Source organism: Neofelis nebulosa, chromosome 2, assembly GCF_028018385.1.
Source record: "Neofelis nebulosa isolate mNeoNeb1 chromosome 2, mNeoNeb1.pri, whole genome shotgun sequence".
Classification (NCBI taxonomy): Eukaryota; Metazoa; Chordata; class Mammalia; order Carnivora; family Felidae; genus Neofelis; species Neofelis nebulosa.
This window is the reverse complement of record NC_080783.1, coordinates 27,505,583-27,525,931: the sequence shown is the minus strand read 5'-3', so window position 1 is coordinate 27,525,931 and position 20,349 is coordinate 27,505,583.

Here is a 20,349-nt window from a genome sequence, read left to right as displayed (position 1 = left end):
CACCACTTCTTTTTTTTTAATATGAAATTTATTGTCAAATTGGTTTCCGTACAGTGCCCAGTGCCCCTCCCAACAGGTGCCCTCCTCAATACTCATCACCCACTGTCCCCTCCCTCCCACCCCCATCAACCCTCAGTTTGTTCTCAGTTTTTAAGAGTCTCTTACGTTTTGATTCCCTCCCTCTCTAACCTTTTTTTTTCTTAACCCTTCTTACAACGTTTTACTGGAAGTCCTACTTAATATAATAAGACAAGAAAAGAAAATTAAAAGCTTACAGATTGGAAAGAAAAAAAAATAAAATTGTCCTTGGTTGCAGATGACATGATTATCTATGTAGAAAAAAAAAAACAACTCCTGGAACTAATAAGTGATTATAGCAGAGTTGCAAGTTATATGGTTAATACACAAACATCAATAACTTTCCTATATGTTAACAATGAAAATGTGGAATTTGAAGTTAAAAGCACGCTACCATTTGTATCATCATCAAAAAAAAATACTTAGGTATAAATCTAACATAATATCTATAAGGCCTATATGAAGAAAACTACAAATACTGATTTAAAGAAATCAAGGAATAACTAAATAAATGGAAAGGTATTTCATGTCCATGGATAAGAAGACAGTAATATCAAGATGTCAGTTCTTCCCAACTTGATCCATAGATTAAATGCAATTCCGGTCAAAATCCCAGCAAGCTATTTTGTGGATATTGACAAACTGATTCCGAAGTTTATATGGAGAGGCAAAAGACCCAGAATAGCCAACACAACATTGAAAAAGAAGAGAGTTGTAGAACTGACACTCCCCAATTTTAAAACTTACTGTAAAGCTACAGTAATCAAGACAGTGTGGTATGAGTGAAAAAATAGACCAATCAGTGGAATAGGCAGACCAGAAATAGATCCCCTATGTATAATCAACTGATGTTTGACAACGGATCAAAGGTAATACAATGGATCAAAGGTAGTCTTTTCAATAAATGGTGCTCGAACAACTGGACATCCATATGCAAAAAAGTAAACTAGATTCAGACCTTACACTGGTCACAAAAATGTATTCAAAGTGGATTGCTTACTTAAATGTAAAACACAAAACTATAAAACTCCTAGAAGATAACATAGGAGAAAATCTAGATAACAGGAGTATTGGCAATGACTTTTTAGATGAACATCAAAGGCATGATGTATGAAAGAAAGAATTGGTAACCTGGACTTCACTAAAGTTTAAAAAATTCTGTACTAATGACAAGGATATTTACTCTCACTACTGTTGTCCGACATAGTACTGGAAGTCCTAGCCTCAGCAATCAGACAACAAAAAGAAATTAAAGGCATACATATTGGCAAGGAAGATGTCAAACTTTCACTCTTCACAGACAACATGATATTCTACATGGAAACCCAAAAGATTCCACCAAAAAAACTTCTAGGACTGATCCATGAATTCAGAAAAGTCACAGAATATATAATCAATGTACACAAAATTGGTTGTATTTCTATACACCAATAATGAAGCAACACAAAGAGAAATCAAAGAATAGATCCCATTTACAACTGCACTAAAACCCGTGAAATACCTAGGAATAAATTTAACCAAAGAAATAAAAGATCTGTACACTGAAAACTATAGAAAGTTTATGAAAGAAATTGAAGAAGAAATAAAGAAATGGAAAAACATTCCATGTTCATGGATTGGGAGAACAAATACTGCTAAAATGTCTATAATTTCCAAAGCAATCTGCACATTAAATGCAATCCCTATTCTTCACAGAGTTAGAATAAACAATCCTAAAATTTGTATGGAACCAGAAAAGACTCTGAATAGCCAAGTAATGTTGAAAAAGAAAACCAAAGCTGAGGCATCACAATTCCGGACTTCAAATTGTATTACAAAGCTGTAATCATCAAGACAGCATGGTACTGGCACAAAAACAGATACACAGATCAGTGGAACAGAATAGAGAACCCAGAAATGGACCCACAAATGTATGGCCAACTAATCTTCAACAAACAGGAAAGAATACCCAATGGAAAAAAAATACAGTCTCTTCAGCAAATAATGTTGGAAAAACTGGACAGTGACATGCAGAAGAATGAAATTGGATCACTTTCTTACACCATACACAAAAATAAACTCAAAGTGGATGAAAAACCTAAATGTTAGACAGGAAACCATAAAAATCATAGAGGAGAAAAAAGGTAGCAACTCTTTAACATCAGTTGCAGCCACTTCTTACTACATATGTCTCCGGAGGCAAGAGAAACAAAGGTGGAAATGAACTATTGAGACCTCAACAAGATAAAAAGCTTCACACAGTGAAGGGAACAATTAACAACACTGAAAGGCAACCCATGGAATGGGAGAAGATATTTGCAAATGACATATCAGATAAAAGGTTAGTATCCAAAGTCCATAAGGAACTTATCAAACTCAACACCCCAAAAAACAAATAATCCAGTGAAGAAATGGGCAAAAGACATGAATAGACACTTTTCCAAAGAAGACATCCAGATGATTAAGAGACATATGAAAAGATGCTCAATATCACTCATCATCAGGGAAATACAAATCAAAACCACAGAGACTACCTCACACCTATCAGAATGGATAAAATTAACAATTCAGGAAAGAACAGACGTTGGCAAGGATGCAAAGAAAAGGGAACACTTTTGCACTGTTGGTAAGAATGCAAACTGGTGTAGCCACTCTGAAAAACATTATGGAGATTCCTCAAAAAGTTAAAAATAGAACTACCCTATGACCCAGCAATTGCACTAGGTATTTACCCAAAGGATACAAAAATGCTGATTCAAAGGGGAACATGCACCCCAATGTTTATAGCAACACTATCAACAGTAGCCAAATTATGGAAAGAGCCCAAATGTTCATCAACTGATGAATGGATAAAGAATATGTGGTATACATATGTACAATGGACTATTACTCAGAAATAAGAAAGAATGAAATCTTGCCATTTGCAACAATGTGGATGGGACTAGAGTGTATCTAAGAGAAATCAGTCAGAGAAAGACAAATACCATATTGTTTCATTTACATGTGGAATTTAAGAAACAAAACAGATGAACATATGGGAAGGGAATGAAAAATAAAATAAGATAAAACCAGAGAGGAGGCAAACCATAAAATACTCTTAAATATAGAGAACAAACTGAGGGTTGTGGAGGGGAAGAGGGTAGGGGGATGGGCTAAATGGGTAAGGGGCATTAAGGAGGGCATTTGTTGAGATGTGCACTGGATATTATATGTAAGTGATGAGTCACTAAATTCTACTCCTGAAACCAACACTACACTATATGTTAACTAACTTGAATTTAAATATAAAAAAATTTCTATTCTGTGAAAGACAATGTCAAGAGAATGAAAAGACAAACCTCTAACTTGGAGAAAACTTTTGTAAGAGACATATCTAATAAAGGATTATTATCCAAAAAAATATACAAAGAACTCTTAAAGGTCAGCAATAAGAAAACAATCCCACTTTAAAAATTGGTCAGAAAACTTATCTACCCTCCCCCAAAAGATATATAGATGGCCATTTATGCATATGCAAAGATGTTCCACATCATATGTCATCAAGGAAATACAAATTAAAACAATGATATACAACTACAAATGGTCCAAATCTAAACCACTGACAACACCAAATACTAGTGATGATATAGAGCAACAGAAATGTTCATTCATTACTAGTGTGGTGCCAAATGGTACAGATACTTTAGAAGACAATTTAGCAGTTTCTATAAAATTAAATATACTTTTACCAAATGATGCAGCTATTGTATTCCTTAGTATTTACTCAAAAGAATTAAAAACTTACATCCACACAGAAACTTGCACACAGCTGTTCATAGTAACTTTATTCATAATGCCAAAACTTGGATGCAACCAAGATGTTACTCTGTAGGTGAATGGATAAACTGATATATTCAGACAATGCAATATCATTCAATATCAAAAAATGAGCTGTCAAACCGGGAAAAGACAAGGAGGAAACTTACAAGCATATTCCTAGGTGAAAGAAGCCAATCTAAAAAGGTTACATACTATGTATTTATAAAATATAACATGCTGGAAAAGGCAAAACTATGGAAATAACAAAAGTATCAGTAGTGGCCAGGGGTAAGGGAGAAGGAAGGAATGAATAAGTAGAGCACAGAGGATTTTTAGGTCAGTGAAACTACTTAGTATGATACTATAAAGGTAGGTATATGTCATTATAAGTTTATCCAAATCCATAGAATGTACAACACTAAGAGCGAACCCCAATGTACACTATAGACTTTGGGTGATAATTATGTGTCAATGCAGGTTCATTAATTATAACAAATGTAGCACTCTGGTGGAAAATGTTGGTAATGGGGGAGGCTATGCATGTGGAGGGGAAGGAGGTATATGGGACACGTCTGTAACCTCCACTCAATTCACTGTGAACCTAAAACTTCTCTAAAAATTAAAGTCTATTTATATATTTATTTATTTATGAGTCTATAAACTGATATGCTCTTTACGAGAGAGAGGTTGCAAATGAGTGAGGGGGAGATAGAGAGAGAGGGAGAGAAAGAATCCCATGAGGGGCAGAAAGAGACAGAGAGAGGGAGAAGAGATAGAGAGGAGAGAAAGAGAAGTAGGGCTCACCCAAAGCAGGCTCATGTTCACCTGTAGTGGGACATGAGTTCACCCAATGGGGGATTGGAAATCACCTGATGTGGGATTTGAACTTATGAACTGTGAGTTCTGGACCTGAGTCAAAGTCAGATGCTTAACTGACTGAGCCACGCAGGAATGCAAAATTAAAGTCTGTTAAAAACATATGTTACATCAGCAGAAATACATATCAAAAACCTAGGTTTGGTATATCCTTTCATTTATTTTCCTTTAAGAAATATATTTATTCTCCTTTGAGAAAATATTTTTTATAATATTGCTATATGAAAAAAATGACTTATTTCCCAATGTCCTCACTAAAAATAAAGATTTAATGTGTGCACCAAATTGTCCACTATTTTTGTCCAAGTGTATAATGTCCATTTATACATACAGAGATTGATGGATAATGCAGAGTTCTCATAACTCTTTATCTAGAGTTCTAGTTAATTTGTAAAGGTTTGTAGAAGTCAGTGCAGCACACTGAGACAGTGCTGCTTGTGGTTTAAGAAAAATGAATTAGAAGGCAGAGGCTCTAAGAGACACATAGGCATGTCTACATGGCAAAGTCAGATATTAAAAACTGTAATCTGTTTCCTATCAATCTATGTGCTTTGTTCTGCAAAAAGTTATACTTCCGTCTTATTGGCTCACTCTGAAGTATTTACTGTCAAAATATTATTTGAAATGAGAAAACTTGCCCCCCATCAGAAAAAGAATAGTTTTTCACTATGCCCTTATAGAAACTATCAAGATTCATTTTTGCATAGGAGATTAGACAGAAAAATTTCTCAGCATTTATTTGACATGCAATTTATCTCTGGTAAATAAAATAAACACCCCTTTAGATTTGTATAGGTAATACTGAAAAGAGCCCGTGATCTCTTCTCAGATCAGTTCCAATTCCTTGAAAGTGTGATATGTCAGAACTGTAGTCTGCTGTATGTCTTGTAAATTGAAAATATATTGATTCACTACTGAAAGGAATTTTTTCGTTCTTGTCCCTAAGAAAGCACTTTTACTCCTTTAGCAGTGTTATTAGTTCCATCATCACATCTCATTAAGAAATTAAGACAATTACTTCATGGAAGGATATGTAAGTATCACAGAAAAGAGGCCACAAGGCCAAACATATTTCAAGCTCATACATCAGTAAAACTACTTCAAAAGGTAAAATTTTACCCTGTGTAATCCTCTGGCCAATTCCTGTGATGAATTTTCTTATTGAGCACTGTTACGAATCCAAACATCACTAGATACAAAAGTGCTTATCTTAAGAAAGAAGTCATAAATACTAAGAAGAAAAAGAAATTCTGGATGTGATCCTGAGACAGGACACCATTTCAACAAAAGTTAGGTACTTATTGTTTTCTTTTACCTAGTGATTTTTTTGAAGTAAAAATGGTACATGAGAAATGAAATCCTACAAGAATGATAGGCCACTTTTTCTTTACGTTTATTCAATATTTCAATATATAATAATGTTGGAGATACTTTGAAAAAGCTGTTTGTATCATGTACATAGTGCTTCTGAATTCTCTTGAATTCTGCATAATTCTGTGACTTTGTTATCTCAGGATGTTCAAGGTGCTTAGGTCTTCCTTTGTTCATCTTTTGTTTCCCCATATGGACATCTCTACAATCATGTAAGGAACTGAGGTAGCTTATCCAATTGGTAAGTACAACCTGGACCCTGACTTAGAGCACCCCAAAATTAACTTTATTCAAAGTCAAATAATACTAAAGTTTAATCTATTAAGTACATGGCCATCATAAACTGAAAGACAATGCGATGCTAGGCATTGTGGGACAAATCCTACCAAAAGAAAAGTTAATGAAAAGATTACAATTTATATAAAAGAAGATTAATCTTTAGAAATCATTGGTATTAAGTACCATTGGATGATGTGAAAGTTGAAAGGCAGTCTGAATTATGTGACATTTAGAATTGTGTAAAGTATTTTTATGCTCTGTATATTTATTATATTATCATCATACCACTTACTTTTTTGTATTTTTAATCATTTTAGTTTACATTCAACAGAGTCATATTTCAGTATATTATTTTCTCTGTACTTAAGTTTTGTTCACGGTGGCTTGATATTTGAAAACAATGCTCTGGTTAGCAGCAAACTATTCAAATTTATAGATACTTTACTTGTTTATTTTTTTTCAAAGACTTTTAACATTACAGTACCATGCAGTGATTATAGATGTAAAATTCATGGTTCCAACCTCCCAAACCAAAATAGACCTTTAGTTATTTGAGTATGTAAGCATGAATCCAAGTGGGCAACATGCCCAGAAAATAAGTCAACAGAAACAAAGTCTTCAAATGAATAGCTAGGAAAAACAGGTTTCGAAAAGCTCCGAGTTGAAGATTGGGATGCTGTGCCTTCTGGCCCAATGCTGCACCACATTTAATAATTACCAGTGTGTGGGAGGTGAATGGCCTGAACTTGGTCATAATCCCTGCAGTTTTGCAAGGCCAGTTCAGCTGGAAATGAGAAAACTATATTTAAGCAAAAGATATCTTAAAGGCAGATCTATCAAAATCTTTTAATAGTTTGTATAGCCTTATATAAAACAAAATCCATGGTGCTCTTCAATCCTGGATATGACTCCACAATATGCTAACTCATTTCTTACAGCATTTTGGTAAAATACACGGCTGTTTGGTTTTTCTAGTCGTATAAATGTAATTTCCTCTCAAATCATAGCATCTTACTTTCTAAGAACAAATTTCATCATTCCAACCCTAAAAGTATGTTATATCATCCATCCAGGAATAATAGATTTTTAAATATATATATTTATCTATTTATCTGTATATCTATATCTATCTATCTATGTATCTGTATATGTATCTCTCTATATATATAGACAGAGATATAACAATAAGGTGCCATAAGTTGCAATAAATGTTTATTAACTGGATAATCTGTCAACACGTGTGTATTGCACATATATGTCTGTTAAACAAGTCAAGGTCTCCACTGCCCAAGCCAAGGCTGTCCTGTGACATGGGACAGAAGTCTACCAACTTGCAAACGTTTTCAATAAACAAAATATGAATGAATGAATAAGAAAGGCATAAGGAGGAAACTTGGAAAAAAATTTCTTTCAAGTCAAAACCCAATACTAACTCCTGATTCCTATATCTATTATGTTGCTCATTCTCAATTAACTGCCTGCCATTCCTAATATGATTTCCTTACCTATATCTGTGCCCTGCTTTGTGACGAGGGAGACTGACCCTTCTGGATTGCCTTACTGGTGCTTTCTTCCCAGCTGGCTTCCGGATGAATAGGAGCCACAGGCAGGAGGGTGGGAAAAGAGAAAGCCCAGGGCATTTCTTTCTTTTCACTCCCTTTTCGAATGTAGTCCTTTCGGTGTGACTTAAATAATAATCATTTTTGCTTTTAGAGCTGTAGGCCAGCTGGGGATTGGTTGATTGAGGGTGTGCTTTGCTAGGTGGCCCTGTGTCCTGCACACTGGTTGCCCCTCACTTAAGGTTTGAGTAGGCTGGGATTCCCGAGTTCCACGTGTTTCTCACCCACTTTAACCAGCTGGTCTGTATTCTCATGGAACTGACAGTCGAGGCACACCAGACAAGCAGGAATGTGTTTAGGGCTTAGGCTCAGAACTAACACATTGCCACTTCCATCACATTTTAGTGAGTGGAGCAAAGCACGTGATCTTTTAGAAGAAAGGCGTGAGGAAACACTCACTTGCACTGGGGGGAGATACTACAAAGGGCATGGAGGCAGAAAGAGTAAACAATTAGACCTAATGAGTTTCTAGAAACTCCCCCCCCCCCCACTGTTATTGGCAACCAATCTCTTGAGCTGGCTTCTCCATTTGCATGTATTCTACAAAGAGATTTTCATGTATTAACAAAACTTTCAATGAAAATATGTTTTGTGACATTTTCTTTTCAAGGTCCTATTTTTTGTTTAAATAGTAATTACCAGAGGCGGGTTTAATTCCTCTACATTTAAAGTGGTAGCAGAATGATTTTTCACTACAATTCATTCAAAATTTGTGAATAAAGTACTTTTATAAGAGAAATAAATAAGAAGTTGATGAAATAAATTATGTGATCTTTTCTAATCACTCATGAAATGAGATATTATTTTGTTTTCCATAGATTAATAATAGGAACATGCATAATTCCAGGAGTGATGACCCCTAGAAACATATTTTAATTAAATAGTCTAACTTCAACATTTAAATAAAACTGTTTGGACTAGAAGTTATACAAATAGAGTGAAGGAGAAAAAGAAAGTCACATTTCTGAGGACACATTTCCGATCATATATATTTGATATATTCTACACACACACACACATACACACACACACCTTATAACAGACTGGTGAGGCTATTTTTATTTCTAGTTCTACTGTAGAAAGGACACTGGGACTCAGAAAGCGCTAGTAAATCACAGCGCTAGTAAGCAGTGGCCCAAGAAATAATATTTCCAGGCAAAATATACATATGTGAACAAAAAACACACTATAAATACATTGCCTGATATTTTTGGAAAGAGCTCTGGACTTTGTATACGAAGGTGTAGACTTGCAATTTGAATGTCCTATTTGCTGTGTAAACTTGAGTAGTTACTGACTTCTTTAGGCCTTTTTAAAGTAGTGCTGGGGATTGAGAAGAGAAAACATACCATTTATCACCAAATAAATTCAGAACCAGTTTACAGACACAGACAGGAATTGAGCCCATGGAAATCAAGCCATCACCTCTAATACTGTAAAATTCATGTTAGAGAATATAGCTTCAATCTACTAACTACTGCCGGTGTATACTTTGGATTAGCCCACCTAAGAGAAATTTAGCTCTTTGAGCATACAAATGTATCCAGCTTGCTGTTTCCACAAGACCAGCATGAACCACACAAAAGGAGATTGAGACTTCCTCTTCCTACAAAACTATGAGGAGTGTTCAGGGAAATATTTATTCCCCAAATGGAAAAGGGATCAATATTTTAAATAAGATGAGACAGTATCACATACATGCATGATTAGTGATTCTATCTAAAATGAAACTAAGTGTTTTTTTCTTCATAATACTAAGTGAAAAAAAATTACTGTCATTCATGCCTCATGAAGCATGATAAAGCCCTGGTGAGATAAGATAAAGGAGCATTTAAAAATTTTTAAATTCCCTTATAAGTGTTCTCATGATGTACAAAAGAGTAGTCTGTGAATAATATTGGGTGCATTTCTTCATTATGTAACTCCATGAAACTTCTTAAATTTAACTTAGAAATAAATGTTCCTTGGGTCCCTGGGTGGCTCAGTCGGTTCGGCATCTGACTCTTTGTTTCTGCTCAGGTCACGATGTTATGGTTTGTGGGTTAGAGCCTGGTGTTTGGTTCTGCCCTGACAGTGCAAAGCCCGCCCGTTTGGGATTCTCTTTCTCTCTCTCTCTGCCCCTCCCTGGCTCGTTTTCTCTCTCTCTCTCTCTCTCTCTCTCTCTCTCTCTTTCAGAATAAATAAATAAACTTAAAAAAAAAAAGAAAAGAAATAAATGCTCTTGATGTTAACAGAGGCTGGAGGAAATTAACATTTTAGGGGGAACCTACACTGTGTCAGGGAGACTTGTCCTGTGCTGTTTATTTAATATTTATGACTAAACTATGGGTTGGCTATTACAAAAATCTTCGCCTCATGTAAGATACATAGTGTTCAAGTTTATATTGAGAGCTTGCATGAAATCTGGAAAAAAGCCAATGGAATGCTGAAATTGATTTAGAATAATTCTGATACTTTTCACTGTGTTAGAATACACTAGATATTTTCTACAAGGAATACTCTATACCAATTATCTCTAAGCTATGCAGTTTGAATCCATTTTAAGTCTCAAAACCTTCTTAAGGTTTTTAAGAATCCATTAAAAATATTAAGCCAAATATTTACTACTATTATTATATTATTATATTGCCTCTTCAATCACTCTGAAAAATGTAAATATATTCCTAAAAGGCAGGTAATAATTTCATACTTGCTCTTTAGTCCCAAAGTTGATTACTAAAGAACAGGGTCTAAGTGAATCACTGAAAGCCTTGACTAATTAGAAAAGTTATGATGATATATCATCATTCAATTGCATAAATGTGCTTTCAGACGGTTCTCCCTTTGTGTCTCCATATTATAGCCAAAAAAAAAAAAAAAGTAGGTGTAAAGAACATTAATACCATACTTGGTTTCATAAAAAATGTTTTCCATGGAAACCCAGCAAGGCAACAACTGTTTTCACTAAATGTCACTTAGGGGCGCCTGGGTGGTTCAGTTGGTTAAGCGTGGGACTTAAGCTCAGGTCATGATCTCATGGTCTGTGAGTTCGAGCCCCACGACGGGCTCTGTGCTGACAGCTCAGAGCCTGGAGCCTGCTTCGGATTCTGTGTTTCCTTCTCCCTGCCCCTCCCCCCACTCGTGCTCTGTTTCTCTCTGTCTCTCAAAATGAATAAATGTTAAAAACTGTCATTTAAAATAACTCAGCCTGGTAGTTATTACTTATTAAACATTCAAGACAGGTGATGGTATAAACTGCAGTCACACTTGAGAATCTCACCGAGGAGCTGCAGGATGTGTGGAGAGAACGACGGAGTTTGGTCAACATCTTCAGTTGTCAACTGCTTCTTCCGTTACACGGCTTGAAGTGCAACGTACTGACGTGCCAAGTACTGGTCAGTTATGTATATCGTCGCTAATCCTCACGACCACCATGCAAGGTAGCTATTATTATGTCCATGTTATAAACAAGCAAACCAAACCTTCAAGATGTTTAGTGAGTAGTCGCGGGATCAGAACTGGCAAGCTGTTGTGGGGCCTGGGTGGCTCAGTCGGTTGAGCGACCGACTTCAGCTCAGGTCATGATCTCACGGTCTGTGAGTTCGAGCCCCGCCTCGGGGTCTGTGCTGACAGCTCAGAGCCTGGAGCCTGCTTCAGATTCTGTGTCTCCCTCTCTCTCTCTGTCCCCTCCCCCGCTCATGCTCTGTCTCTCTCTGTGTGTCAAAAATAAATAAACATTAAACAACAACAACAAAAAAAAACAGAACTGGTGAGCTGCAAAGGTGACCTCAGATCCCAGGTGCTTTCACCTGTCCTCAACACCTCCCACCTCATTACACCGAGGTACTGCCTTTAAGAATGAAATTTCAACCAGATTTTTACTTAAGAGGAATTTTGAAGGAACAATAAAACTATTTTAATATCTTGGTATTGAGTAGACTACATTTTTTTCTATGTTTCTATAGAGTGATTTTTACTATTTTTCCCCTGGTGCCATTAAAATAGTTTACTATTTAATATGCTCAATCTATTTTTTATTGAGTTGGTGACATGAAAATGGGGAATTATTATTAATTGAAAATGTTTTGCAAGAGAGATCTATGGAAACCAAAACACTCATGTCCAAGGCTGTCAGGGAATGTTAACAGCCCTGATACCTAGCCATTATTGCACATGTCATAAGTTAACATGATGTTTACTTTGGAAAATGTTTATATAAGTTATTTTTCCATTTAATTAACTAGGATAACTTAAGTGGATGCAAAAGAATACACTTTTGATAATATTTCTGGTTTATGAAGATCTTTAATTTCTCTATGATCACAAATTCCCAGAAAAAGTAGGCAATTTGATTAATTCTGAAAGAAAGACTAGTATTTTGCCTCTGATTAAAGATGGAATACATTTCGTACCTTGAGAATTGGCAGCATTTCAGAATAAATATTTTGAATGTTCTGAGGGAATTTTTTTTTTCCAATTTTCATATGAGTGGAATTTCAGGACACAAAATAGCAATCTGTGAGTACAATTAGGCAACGTTTTCTGCTTGATATCATGTTCCAACTTTCAATAACTGTTGGGCAGAATCCAAAAAGAATAGCTGAGGACATATATCTCAAGAAGGCACTGCAGTCTTTACAAATATTTGAAAGGAAGTAGCAACATATTAAAATACTATTGGAGCAAATATAAATTTCCCCTGGTAAATAGTCTTCATATGTGAGACATTATTTTTTTATTGAGTAAATATGTGAAAATGATAGGGGGTCAATAAAAAAATCTATAAGTAATAAAACAGGATTCTGGGCATGCATAGTATTTCCAGGATGTTAAACTAGTCAAATATACTAGTCCGTACATTCAGGACTGGAAAGAAAAAAAATGAGCTAAAAAAGAAAATCTGGCAGTAATACTTTATTAGCTTTTTGTCACTTTCCTGCATTTTTAAGGTTCTCATTTTCTTGTGTGTGAATTCCTTGAATTTATAGTGAAAATGCCAGCATATATCTAACCTTTATATATTTGTAGGGCTCTTATTGTTTTTGTTTTTGTTTTCCCAGTATAACATGTGCATAACAGATCTGGGTTTGTGAATTAGTCACTTTTGTAAAATGCTTTGAAATCCGCAGAGTGGTGTAACATAGGAAAAGGAAACATATTTTCATATGACCTGAATTAGCCAGTTCTATCTAAAAAGAGTAGAGTGCTATATCCCTAAGTTGAATTTATAAGCAAAATAAATTAAAACAGCTATCATCTTTTATTAAAAAATGATCTAGATTCTACCAGAGTTCAAGTTGATTGTAGGTACCAAAGAAAGCTATCAATCTTGTCCAGGGGACAAAATGCATCTGCATAATTGAGTAGATTCTTTAAAAGACATTTTCCAGGAAAGGGGATGGGATGGGAGTATATGGCAAGATGGGGAAGGGACAAAAAATGCAGACCGGGGATCCCACATTTATTAAACTTGAATACAACTGAGGCAATCTGCCAACTAATATGAGCTATGGAAACTGCATACTAGATCCCTGAAAATAGCCAAAATATGTAGATGATTCAGATGAAGATATTCTTTTAGTACTCTTGTTACTTAATTGCCTGTGTGGGTTGAAATGTCAGTCTTAAATATCTAACGAAAAGTCATAGGTACTTTCAAAATCACTTTGCATATTCTGTATGTGTTTCTGTTTATCAATTCTTGTGGTGACATGAAGTTTTAACTGCAAATATACTGAAGGTTTGCAAAAGTATTTAATCTTCAGTTAATGAGAGCCCATGGAGAAAATGACTATTTGTCTCCTTTATTTAAATTTCCAAGAGGGAATTTTAAAGTATATATTGTAATTCAAATAATAACCATTCTAATATAGCATAGATAATAAAATCCCTTCTCAAGATTTCCTAGTTAGTTTTCTTTGTAAGCTTCTTAAACAAATATCTGTTGTAATAAAAAGGGCTGTTATTTCAACTAATAACAGTTAATACTACTCATATAATTTTTGCAAAAATATAATCATTGCTTCCTATAGTACATTAGAAACATCATACAGCTAAACTTTAATAGTAAGTATGGTGTGATTTTGCCCAACTGTTAGAATGTATGCTGTCCCAGTACAGACTTCATTTACTACTTTCATTTTTACCACTGGGATAGAATCTTTCACTTTACAAGGAGCAGGGCATGCCAGGGTCACCAGACAGAGATTTATTAACTGTATCCCAGAAATTAGAGAAATTGAGGAAACCGTTTGAGCCTGTGGAGGACTGGAGGACCACTTGTAACATTCAAGAGACAATGACAACTTGGATGAACAAAAAGTGCTTGTTTGTTTCATCATCCCTTTGAAAGCCAGCTTCCCCTTCCTTCCCACTCCAGTGACTCCACTCTGCTTACAAACCAGCGCCCTGTCAGTTTCTGCCCCAATAACTCATGTTTACATGCAGCTCTTACTTTTGCTGCCCTCTCTAGACATCACAATGTCCAAGAAAGAGGATCAGAATAGATTCTGTAGTCACCGTCCAACACAGAGCATTCTTACCGAGTTAGAGTCCTCAAACCATATCACCTCTTAGGTTGTGAGGCTTGGGTACATCTATCTACACAGCCAATAACCAGAGTCATTCTTGAACAGCTTTGAGATATAGACAGATATCCATGAGTGAATTTATCAAGGTGAGATTCTAGTAGGCAAAGATGGCGGCAACTCCAGAAGTATGGTTTAGGGTGGCTTGTTCCCAGGAACATGATCTGTCCTGATGATGCCGCCTCTGAATATGTGTGTCACTGTAACGGGCGGCCCCACAAAAATATGCACCCTTGTCCCATATTCTTGCATGGTGAATTAATATGACTGGAAGATCTATCCTATTCAGAACATCTATCCTGACTTGTTGCAATCAGTTTTAAGGAGGAAGTTGTGGTTGAATTTTTCAAAATCGTTTGAAGGAATAATAAAAACTACTTTTTATTTCTGTACAGAAAATTTGTATCAAAATCAAACATAAGTATGTGATTTGAGCATAACTCCAATCTGTCTGAATGATATTTTTGCTTTGACTTTATTTTCTTTATGAATAGAGCAACAAATTAATCCATCGTTTTTGCTACTATTTGGAAAAATATATTCCTTTATTCTGTCAAAGGGCTTGCTTATTATCCAAATTTACAATATAGACATCATTTGTTACCACAGTGGAAAATAGTGAAATTACAATGAAATTGGAAAAATCTTATATACTAGCATTCCATTCATTTTTAAATAAGCTTTATATTTTAGGTAAGTTTCAGGTTTACCGTAAAACTGAGCAGAAATTGCAGAGATTTCCCATATATCCCCTGCTCCCTCACATGCAAAGCCTCCCCCATTGTCAAAACCCCCAATCAGAGTGGTACATTTTTTACAACTGATGGATCTACACTGAAACATCGTTATCATCCACAGTCCATAATTTACATTAGGGTTCATTCTTGGTGTTGTACATTCTATAGGCTTGGACAAATGTATAACGGCATATCTGCACAATTATAACATCATATAGAGTATTTTTGTTGCCCTAAAAATTCTCCGCGCTCCACCTGTTCACCCCTTCCCTCTCCCCTGCCCCAGCAACCACTGATATTTTTATTGTATCCATAGTTTTGTCTTTTCTAGAGTGTCATACAGTTGTAATCGTACAGTATACAGCCTTTTCATATTGTCTTCTTTTGCCTAGTAATATACATTTAAGTTTATTCCATTCATTTTTATTTGACGACGTGGATGAAGAATAATGGCAATTCAACAGCAGAATACTGTGCAATCTCATTTGAGAAATACTGAGAAATAGGCTTTATGATGGTATTCATGTAAAATTTTTAATACGAGACCTAAATAACAAAGGCCATAAGTGATAACAAAGCAGGACACAAAGTGGACTTCAAAGGGCGTCTCACTGTTTTCTATAGACACAGAAAAAATAATTTGCTCAACTGTTTCGGAAATACAGAAAGCAGGCACGCCTGGGTGGCTCAGTCGGTTGAGCGTCCGACTTTAGCTCAGGTCATGATCTCGCAGTTCACGGGTTCAAGCCCTGCGTGGGGCTCTGTGCTGACAGCTCGGAGCCTGGAGCCTGCTTCCGATTCTCTCTCTCTCTCTCTCTCTCTCTCTCTCTGCTCCTCCCCTGCTCGTGCTCTGTCCCTCTCTGTCTCTTAAAAAATAAAATAAAATGTTTTAAAAAATTACAGGAAGCCTATCGTGCAATCAAACACGTCACAAAATGGCTTCTATATCTGATTGCTAGAAATAAAAATATTTTTAGTGATATTCCGCAAATTCACCAACATTTGCTTACTTTTATCAAAACTTCACTACTGTTCTGTGATTCCAAAGGGAAAAAAACAAATACCTCTATGCTATGACAATTACCAGAACACTTCCCTACTAACGACGTAAGTTGCTGGAGGCTTATGCTACAGTCTACTTACGTTTCCTTCCTTTTCTATAATAATAATGATTTATTTTCATAGAGGAATAAGACATGTACACTTATAGAAATCCTACATGAAGAAATTAAATAATATTTGTGGAGTATCTTAAAAAGATGTAAAGTTGTGGTGTAAATAGCAAGGTGCACTTGAAGTAAAATGAAGCATTGAATACGAGGCGAATGAATGGGAAGTGCTATTGTTCATGATAAGTTAGTTCTCAGAAACTTGAACTCACCATTTTTATTACTTACAGTCATGAGAACAATATCTAAATGTCTGTTTCTCAGCAGCTATAAAAACATTTGACAAGCTAAAACGCTAAAATCTCACATCCCTTTCCATTTGTATATCAAGGCAGTAATGTCCCGTAGTTCCCCACCATGCTTTACGGAAAGGAGACAATTTAGTACAGAAAAAACTTACTATAGAGATGGGAATTTAATGTTGAAAAGTAGACTTAACTTGAGAATCTCTAATTTTTACTAACAATAGAAATTGCTGTCAAAATATGGGACCTTTGGACCTTTTGCTTCAAACACGGGAGAAACTATAGCGGAAGACAGAATATGTACGGTCAGTCACTTTATGACAAACGTGAGGCAGTGAGAATGCTTCAACATTTCTTTAAATCATGCGGGGTTAATGTGATTTCCATTTGAGCAAAGCAAATCTTGAGCCCTTTGCTTCATACTTTCGGTGATTCTGAAATCTGGGAAGTTTTGACAAAATAAAGATTCCTGGACCTCCATCTCAAACTAAATTCAAAGTTTGAGAAGTGAGGAATAGAAATATAAATTTTTAAAATTTCCGTGTCATTTTTTGATGAAGTTGGTACATTAGTAAGAAAAATAAATTGACTTTTGGGGCACCTGCATGGCTTAGTTGGTTAAGCATCCGACTTCAGCTTAGGTCATGAGCTCATGGTTCATGGGTTCGAGCCCCACATCGGGCTGTGTGCTGACAGCTCAGAGCTTGGAACCTGCTTTGGATTCTGTGTCTGCCTCTGCCCCTCCCCCCTCACACTCTGTCTCTCTCTCTCAAAAATAAATAAACAGTTTTTAAAAAGATTTAAAAAAAAGAAAAAGAAATAGGCTTCAGAGAGGAAATTATTTTAGCACCTAAAAATTAAATCTACCTATTCCTGTGTTCATTTGAAAGAGCTGTTTGTTATCTGACGTGTTTCTCTTCTCTTTTGAGCTTTCTCTTAATTACTCTGTGTAATCATTTCCAACGTGGAAATTATTGTTCCTAATAAAAACCATGGAAAGATTAATTAATTGCATTCTGTTTTTCTTTTGTCTATTCAAAAATGACTATTGAGCAGTTGCTGTGTTCCAGGCATTTGGGTCCTGGAGCATATGGTCACAGGCATGTGAATATTCAAGTGTGCTCACAAATCCATAAAGCATAGCTGTGTTACGAGCTATTTGGGAGAATGCAGCAACCCCACCCTAGTTCACAGCGTCAGAATGCTTCCTCTACCTTTCACAACAAACTTTCTTCATTAAAGCACAGGGCACATTTATGCCAGACTTGTTGGATGTTATCTGAACTAAGCAAATCCACTCAGTTTGGTTTATTCTAAGATTAGACTTCCGGAAGATGGCACGTTTTACTTATATTGGTCCGTAGTTAATTAAACTAAACACTAATGATTTTAAGCCTTGGTACATGGTTTTACCGCCTTTGCCTTTATTATAAAAGGTAATTTGGTCTTATATATTAGTCATTTGGAATCTGTTATTAACTTTTATGATGTTAATGGTTAAAAGTACAACATGAAAGCATGAATATAAATTCACAGGAATTAGTCTGCAATTAATTAGCTCTAGGACTTACAGTATTGAATGTCAAAGTTGGAGACCAAGGCATTCCTAGTTTTCCTGAAACAGTTCTGTAAACTACCTGCTTCACTTAGAAAAGCTTGTTAGAATATAAAGATAGTCTTAATGGGTAATTTAAAAGACATTAAAAGTACAAGCATTTGTTCTCACTTAACATTTACAATTGAAACTACTGACAATAGATACTATGTCTCAATCAAATCTTAAGAAGAATTCTTTTTCTGGAAATTTTAAACTGGCAGGAAATACCACTTAACATGTCATATTCTTACTTAATAAAATGCCACAAAAGACAGGACTATAACGCGAAGAGTAGATTTTGAGTAAATTTAAAAAATAAATGACAGTTTAATTAGGTATCTTAGTATCCCACATTCGAATCCAAGATGTTTAGTTGCTTAGAATAACTTGACAAAGAAAAACAAGGCTAAAGATGTTGTTTCATTTCTTATCACATTTCAGTGCAGTGTAAAGATTAATAATGTAAAAACTGAAGTCCAACTGTCTATGTTTAAATCCTGGCTCACCAATTCCTAGCCTTATGACTTCGGGCAAGTTGTTTAACCTCTATGCCTCATTTTCCTCATCTGTACAATGGGAACTTGAGACTACTTATCCCATAAGTTTTTTTTTTTTTCAAGAATTCAATGAGTAAATACATTAACAGGATTTATTAGCATCCAATATTGACATAGTTAGCACCCAACAAATGCTATCCAAAAAACTGGTTGGGAAGGTTTGTTAGCAAAAGCAAATTTTGTTAGCTGTCACTTAATGGTCTCAGGGGAATTTTTTTTTTTTAATTTAGATATTATATATTGTTTAATCACTTTCTTTGTTATTCTATGAACACAATCATATATATTCATCACCTAACTTCCATTTTAAAATAATGGAGAAATTAATTTCTCAGAATACTCTGAAACGCTCCTAAAAGTCTTTAAAATTAGCCAGAAAGAAAAAAAATTAAGGTAGACTAACCCTAAACTTTTCAGGGTTACAGACTATGTAAAAATTTCACTCTGCAAGTGTATCAGTGACATGAAGTTCAGGGTATATAAAGTCCACAGTATGAGTGCACTCGCCAGCTAAAGCAGGTGTGTTGGTGTCACAGGGAAGGCAACACCTCTACCAGGAATTTCACCAGGATATTCCATCAGTCACAAAATGCAAGCAAAGTCAAGCGCATTTCGGTACAGCTTTCCAACCCTCGGGCAAAACAACACGAACATACATCCCATGGGCCCGTGGAACTAAACATACAAAGAGCATTAACTTTTCTAATCTATTACTGACGTACCAAAAATTCATTGAAGGGCACCTGGGTGGCTCAAGCTAAGTGTCTGACTCTTGATTTCGGTTCAGGTCATGATTCTGGGGTCGTGGGATTGAACCCCACGCCCTGGTCTGCGCTGAGGGTGGCGCCTTAAGAGTCTCTGTTTCTCTTTGCTCCTTTCCCCTGCTCGCATGCTCTCTCTCTGTCAAAGAAAGAGAATTCAATTTAAATTTCTCTAATTTCTTTAAAAGAAAAAAAATAACTGAATTGTAGGAGGATATTTAAATTATCATTTTTTAAAAATTTAAACAATTTTGGGGGGTGCCTGGGTGGTTTAGTCAGTTAAACGTCTGACTGGCTTGGGTAATTTCACAGTTTGTGGGTTAGAGCCCTGCACCCCCCACCCCCCCCAACCCCCCCCACCCACCCCCCCACCCCCGCCAGCAGCTCTGTGCTGACAGCTCAGAGCCTGGAGCCTGCTTGGATTCTGTCTCCTTCTCTCTCTGCCCCTCCCCCGCTCATTCTCTCTCTCTCTCTCTCTCTCTCTCTCTCTCTCTCTCAAGTATCAATAAACATTTTTAAAAATTAAAAATAAATAAATAAATAAACTCTCATGTACGTGCAAGAGGGTGCAGGTACTAAAATATTAAAACAAATTTAGACTATTTTTGTGATTTAAACTTATTCACCTTTACTATTAAACGCGTTTCTAAATGCATATACAAGTGGAAGAAAAGCAAAAATCAGCTGCTCTCTCGTTTGCACACCAACCCATCGCCA